Here is a 7,735-nt window from a genome sequence, read left to right on the forward strand (position 1 = left end):
GATAGGAAAACGAAACTATGATGGAAGAAGATACAACTTACCAACAATTTCAGAGGTTGCTGCTTTGGTAGTTGGAGATTTTGATGTATCTAGATGTGACCGAGACATCATCGTTGAAACCCAATCTGGACATTAACAAAGGATAAATGAGTTGAATGCTGCCTATTTAGGTCTTCAGTATCCTTTATTGTTTCCATTTGGTGAAGATGGTTATAGGGAAGACATTCCTTTAAATGGAACTGACGAATCAAGTGGAGGAAGGCATTTTGTTAGCATGCGTGAATATTTTGCATACAAAATTCAAGAAAGGAATGGCGAAGTACCAACAATTGTGAACTCAAGAAGATTATTTCAACAATTCTTGATCGATGGATTTACAATGGTTTAATCGTCTAGGTTGAAGTATATCAGAAATCATCAAAAACAATTGCGAGCTCATATGTATAAAGGATTAGAAGATGCAGTTTTACATGGAGAGATAAATCCTTCTTCTCAAGGTAAAAGGGTAATTCTATCATCCAGCTTCACAGGGGGTGCAAGATACATGATTCAAAATTATCAAGATGCTATAGCAATCTGCAAGTGGGCTGGATATCCAAATCTCTTCATCACATTTACTTGCATCCCAAAGTGGCCTCAGATTAGTAGATTTGTAAAGAGCAAGGGCTTGCAACCAGAAGATCGCCCAGACATTTTATCTAGGGTGTTCAAAATCAAATTGGATCATTTAATAAAGGATTTGAAAGAGAAACAAATTTTTGGAGCAGTTAAATCAGGTATATAATTAATCTTTTATAATAAATTCTTAACAGATTTATAATCTGATTTAATAAAGCATTTTGTTTTACATATAAGTTACAACCACTTACCCCAATCGCAAATTATTATTTTTTGCAGTGATATATGCTATAGAATTCCAAAAGCGGGGGTTGCCTCATGCACACATATTGCTCTTTCTTCATAATAAATATCCAAATGTTGGAGACATAGATCAAATAATTTCAGCAGAAATACCAAATGAATCGGTCGATCTGTATTATTATAAGGCCCTGAAGAATTTCATGATGCATGGCCCGTACGGTTCTGCTAGAAAATCGTCTCCTTGCATGCGTAATGGTAGATGTACAAAACACTTTCCAAAGAAAATTGTAGAAAATACCACAATCGATGAAGATGGATATCCTGTTTATAAAAGAAGGACAATGGTAGAACTATCCAGAAAGAAGGTATTGAATTGGATAACAGGTACGTGGTGCCACACAATAGATATTTATTGTTGAAGTATGGCGCACATATAAATGTTGAATGGTGCAATCAATCTCGATCAATCAAGTACTTATTTAAGTACGTTAATAAGGGCCATGATCGTGTGCAGCAGCTTTTTCTCAAAGTGTGCATGAGGAAGACTCATCGGCTATTGATGAAATAAAAATGTATTATGATTGTCGATACATATCACCATGTGAAGATGCTTGGAGAATTTTTAAATTTTCAATTCACCATAGAGAACCTTCGGTAGAAAGACTTTCCTTTCATCTGCCAAATGAACCGACAGTTATTTTCTCTGATGATGATCCAATTGATGATGTTGCCAATAGACCAAGTGTAAAGGAATCACAGTTTTTAAGCTGGTTTGAGGCAAATAATACATATGAAGAAGCAAGAGAATTAACTTACGCAGAATTTCCTCTTAAGTTTGTGTGGAATAAAAAACTAAAAAAGTGGGAAAAAAGAAGAAATTCTACATTTTCAATAGGGAGAATATTGTACCACCTGGAAGTGGAGAGCAATATTACCTTCGAATGTTGTTGAATGTCATTAAAGGACCTAAGTGTTATGAGGATTTACGCAGAATCAACAATTATGAACATTTAACTTTTAGAGATGCGTGTTATGCACTGGGTTTATTAGATGATGACAAAGAGCATGTGGATGCCATAAAGGAGGCAAGTAACTGGGGAATGCCATCATATCTTAGGCAGTTATTTGCTATGTTACTATTATCCAATTCAATGTCACGGCCAGAATGTGTTTGGGAGGCAACATGGATTTTATTATCAGATGATATCTTACATGAAGAAAGAAGAATATTGGATATTCCAGGTATACAATTCGACCTTCTATTTTAGATTTTAATATTATATATTATATATTTGTTAAAATATTTTTACATTATTGGTGCATACAAAGTAAATCTTAGTCTAATCTACGATGCTAGATTTAGGCTTGCAAATTATAAGTGATTTATTATTAATATATTTTGTTAGAGACATAATCGATGTAGCCTTCCAATGAAGTAAAGTAACATTAATTTGCTTTTACCATTTCTCAAGGAACTTATTTTGCTCTTATCTTGATATGACTCATGACAACTTTATATTTTTATGATTAATTAATTAATTATATATTTCTTTTTATTTTAGAGGTTGAGCTAACAAACGATGAACTAAAGAATCGTTGTCTACAAAAGTTGGAGAATTTGTTGAAAGGTTGTGGAAGAACGTTACATGATTTTCCAACAATGCCAAGACCGATTTTCAATGAAGAGGAAGTTGACAACACCAATAGACTCATCTGTGAAGAATTGCGTTATAATAGGTGCTCTTTGTCTAAGGAACATGAAGAACTAAATGGTTAAATTGACAGTGGAGCAAAAGTTAGTTTATGACAGAATTATCACAGCAGTGCATGAGGACAAAGGTGGATTCTTCTTCTTATATGGTCATGGAGGAACTGGGAAGATATTTATTTGGAGGACTCTGTCTTCTGCCATAAGATCTAAATGAGACATTGTGTTATAATTAATAGTTGCGTCCAGCGGAATTACATCTCTTTTGTTACCAGGAGGTCGAACAGCTCATTCGAGATTTGCAATCCCACTCAATGCAACTGAAGATTCAACATGTAATATCAAACAAGGTACTCCTCTATCAAAATTGATTGTCAAGACAAAGTTAATTATTTGGGATGAAGCACCAATGATGCATAGATATTGTTTTGAAGCTCTAGACAGAACTCTAAGAGATATTCTTAGATTTAAAGATGCATCCAATTTGGATCGACCATTTGGAGGAAAAACGGTTGTTCTTGGTGGTGTGACTTCAGACAAATACTTCCGGTCATTCCAAAAGGTACTAGACAAGATATTGTTAATGCTGCCCTTAATTCTTCATACTTGTGGAATCACTGTCATGTCTTAAAACTAACAAAAAATATGAGGTTGGAAGGAAATCAGGTGGATTCACATTTAAATGATCTAAGACAATTTTCTGATTGGATTTTAGCAATTGGTGATGGTATGATTGGAAATTCTGTTGATGGTATTGCAAAAAGTTTACATCCCTGATGATCTTATCATAAATAATTGTGGCGATCCAATTTCTGCGATTGTGGAAAGTACATATCCAGATTTTTTAAGTCATTGCAGTGATATAACATACCTACAACAAAGAGGAATTCTTGCTCCCACTCTTGACATGGTTGAATCAATCAACGAATACATGGTTTCACTAAACCAAAGTCAACCAAAACCATTTTTGAGTTCCGATACAATTTGCATGTCAGACGATGCTTTTACAGGTTTGGAACACGTACATACACCCGAATTCTTAAACACTATTAAGTGTTATGGAATTCCAAATCATGTTATCACTTTGAAAGTGGGTGTCCCAGTGACGTTATTGAGAAATATAGACCCATCTTTAGGGCTATGTAATGGAACAAGATTAATCATCACTAGACTCAGAAATCGGGTTATCGAAGCAAAAGTTTTATCGGGAAATATGGCTGGACAAAAGGTCTTCATTCCTAGAATGTCATTAACTCCATATGATGCAAGAATACCTTTTAAGTTCCAGCGAAGGCAATTTCCAATAGTTGTATCTTTTGCAATGACTATAAACAAAAGTCAAGGACAATCTTTATCTCATGTTGGGTTATATTTGAAGAAACCAGTCTTCACACATGGGCAGCTTTACGTTGCTCTATCACGGGTTACAAAAAGAAAGGGATTAAAGATTTTGGTTTATGACGATGATGGAGAAATTTCAAATGAAGCAATAAATGTAGTTTACAAAGAAGTTTTCCGTAATTTACTTGGAGAATGAAAGCAAATCTAATATGAAAGTACATAACATTTTTGCTTCTCATGCTTCTGTCTTTGCTAAACCATATTGGAAATAAGCTTCAGAAGCAATAGTTGACAACTTCAATTGGTATGCTTATCTGTTATCTCATCAACATTAGTTGTTACTATTTTGAGTTACTTTGAACTAATAAATTCTTATGGTTTAAATATACTAACAAACAACTTGCAACCATCTCTGACCTTTTACAACAGAGTTCTCGCAATGGATGTTGAGATTTACAAAATAAAACTTGCTCCACTGCCGAAGGTGGAACAAAAGAAGACAAAGACTCTACTGGTAAAATTAATACTAAATCAACTTCCGATTGATTTTGGTTTCATCACACGTTTAAATCTGATTAAATATTTGTGAATTGACAGCTTATAACTTTTACTTACTGATGCATTACAAATATGAATCATTTAGTTCCTTTTTATTTCCTTAAAATGAAAGATCGTCCATTTCAACTAATACTCTTCTATTATCCCTATCATATTTTCTGTTCTTCAACCCTTCAATTTTAATTTTCATCTCATTTTCTCTCTGTTATTTCTATTCCTACCATATTGTGTGAATCATTTAGAATTTATGCCTTTATCTTCAAATTTGTGATAGCATTAGTGGAGAAAAAATATCTTCTTTTGAAGTGCTCATAAATTAAATTCGTCCAAATTATAGTTGCAGTAGGGTATTACTCGCTAAATGAAAATTCAAATTTCTCTTATGTTCCTTTCGGTGAGTATCAATTGATTACTCATTCTTTACCAAGTTGTGTAAACTAATAGTAATTCATTGTTCAGGGATGTCAAATATATGTTCATCTATGTTGTTTGGAGCTGCTTGCAGCACTTTCTTCCGATATTTCAGGCATTTTCTATGGTAAAGGTTAGTGCTTTCATATTTACTTGCTTACTCTTTCTTTCTTTCTTTTCCTAACTCCTTTTTGCCTATTTCTTTTTTGTTTTTTGGTTACCGCAATAAACCTTTGCAATAGGTGGTACTCGAGGATGACTATACTTTCACAACACCTTATTGCGGAAGTGAAACTTTTTAAAGAAAAGTCGAGGTTTCTATTTTTTACCTTTACAATAATACCTCTATTATATTGAGAAGGGTTTTTTTTTTTTCAAGTTTTGTTTTGTAGAATTTGTTAAGCCAATTGATAATTATTTTTCATGTCCTTACTTTAGCAGGCTGTCTTATCAAACTTAACTTTCTGTTAATTGTTCTCTTTACTTCTTTGATAGGGGTTGCGTGCAAGTTGTCGATACACTGCTGCTTCACCGGGAGGTTCAAATATATTATTTTTTACGTGTATCTCAAATAAAAAAAAAACAGTCACTCTCGTGCCTTAATTATAACTCTGCATATTTCAGATTCTTACGGTCAACTTTACTCCTTGCCTCAAGTGCGTATGCAGCCTTATAGGAATCAGGTAATGCGTCTCAATCTTTATTTTTAAAATATAATAGGTTTCCTGCTATGTGCGATCATAAAGTTTAAATTCAGGTTCTGTCCATGACGTACCTAATACCTTAAAAAAGGACAAAAATTATAGGCCACACATTGAACAACAATATCTCTAAATATTTGTTTATATACAGACATTGGAATACCATTTATTTTCCTACGAGTTTTGGCGACAACATCTTTCAATTAATGTTATAGTTTAGAAATTAGCTTTAAAGATGAAGAGGTAATACATGTATGTTAACCTTTTGTAAATGCTTTTTGTAATTTTTAACTGTCCAAACACTTACTGTTTTTTCTATACCAGCACAACCTGATACATTCTGCAATCAGAAAGAATCAAGTAAATAGGTACAAGAATTTGCTGTGTGAAGGTTTAGGTTATGTTAATAAGAACTTCAAACTTACTGAGATTTTTGGGGAATATAGACCACAGACAAGTCCTTTTAAAATTACTTTCTTACAATTCGCTCCGGAAACTACACAAAGAAATTGTTAATATTCCTACAAACAGATTTGAATTAATAAAACCATACATGATTAGCTGAAGGATGAACAATAATACCGTGTTATCAGGTTCATATATTACTATCAATCTTTGCTGCTACATTTTGTTTAATTCCAATGTAATTATGAAATAACTTCTTTTTTCAGTTCATATCATTCCCCAAAAGGAGTTTCGTTATATATAGATGTAACTATAGAACATATGAATTTGCTTCACAAAATTGTCTAATAGTGTGTTATTGGAAGAAACTTTATACAATGTTATTAATTTACATGTGAAGCTATTTGTCCGAGGCTATTTTTAAAAAAAACATCAGAAGTCAATTGATTAATGTCGTTTTACTTTCATTTCCATCTTACCCGAAACTTGACAATGTGAATACTTAAAGAAAAATTAATTTTATTTTTCTTCAGGAACAATAGCTGGAAAAGTTATGAAGTCTGCAACAACAGCAGTTGGAGAAAATCAATATCAATGGCAGCAGAAGTTGGCAAAATACAAAGACGAGCTCTCCAAGGGAGTTTCGGGTTATTGGAAACTTGGGTCATGGAAACCACTATGCTCGCCATCAAGCTCGCTTAAGCAAAGATGTTCTCCTTGCTGGACAAGATTGGCCATATGATCCAGAGAGAAAGGAGATGAAAGCAAAACAAAAAGGACCCAAGTGTGACAGAATATCATTCTGTCAAGGCTTTCATTCTCCCAGCAACTTTAATGAGGACATACCAACGAAGTCTGAGAATCTGAAATTTGAAAAGTTAACTTTCCAGTAAGTTTGAAGAATATTATGCTATAAAACTATGTTTGATTAACTTATGTACTAACTACTACGTGAACAACCTATAATTCTTTACACAAAGGAAGGACAAAAATACTACATACAAAATAAATAGCATAATTAGACATCAGTTAAATAAGTCATGATTCATATGAGTTCTATTTGGAACAAGATTATGTAGATCACAAACTGATTGAAAGGTGAAAGAAGGTGTTTTTTTGCAACATCCTCTACATCTTAAGAATTTGTTTGTTTCTTATATTTAATTCTTTCCTATTTCTTGTGTTTTGACATGCAGCCTCGATATGAGCGTCTCTGCATATAATATCAACCAAAAACTCATAGTATTTATGAGTGTGTACATTGTCATGTCCCCAAGCACTTTAGGAAAGTTGTTGTACTAGAGTGTGTACATTGTGGATATCAAGGTTGTGCAAATGGGGAGTAATTGTTTTCCCCTAACGGTATGTTATGAAGTCTGATTTTTCTATCTCGAAATACTATGGCTTTGTCGTATTTTTGAATTTTTAAGGCATTAGAAACCTTTGTTTGTGGCAATCTAGCTGGTATACATGACTTGCTTTATTGTGGCTATAAAGAACATTATTGGACTTAAGGAAATAACTGTATATTTTTTTAATTGTGTTTCCTTACTACTTTATTATACGAATATCCATTACATTAACATGTTCCAAAAAACAATAGCATTTCTATGTTTTTGTATATATCATCTTTTCTAAGATATATTTTCTTATGAAAAATTATATTTATTATTCTCCGCGCAATGCGCGGGTACGGATACTAGTAAATATTTCATGTAAGAAGTTATTTACTTATAAAAGAAACTTATAA

General features: G+C 33.0%; 1 pseudogene; it reads left to right on the plus strand.

Annotated features, from left to right (window-relative positions):
* The window catches only part of LOC109220656, a 19,497-nt pseudogene extending 15,391 nt beyond the window's left edge, over positions 1-4,106 (plus strand).

This window comes from Nicotiana attenuata, chromosome 2, assembly GCF_001879085.1.
Source record: "Nicotiana attenuata strain UT chromosome 2, NIATTr2, whole genome shotgun sequence".
NCBI lineage: Eukaryota > Viridiplantae > Streptophyta > Magnoliopsida > Solanales > Solanaceae > Nicotiana > Nicotiana attenuata.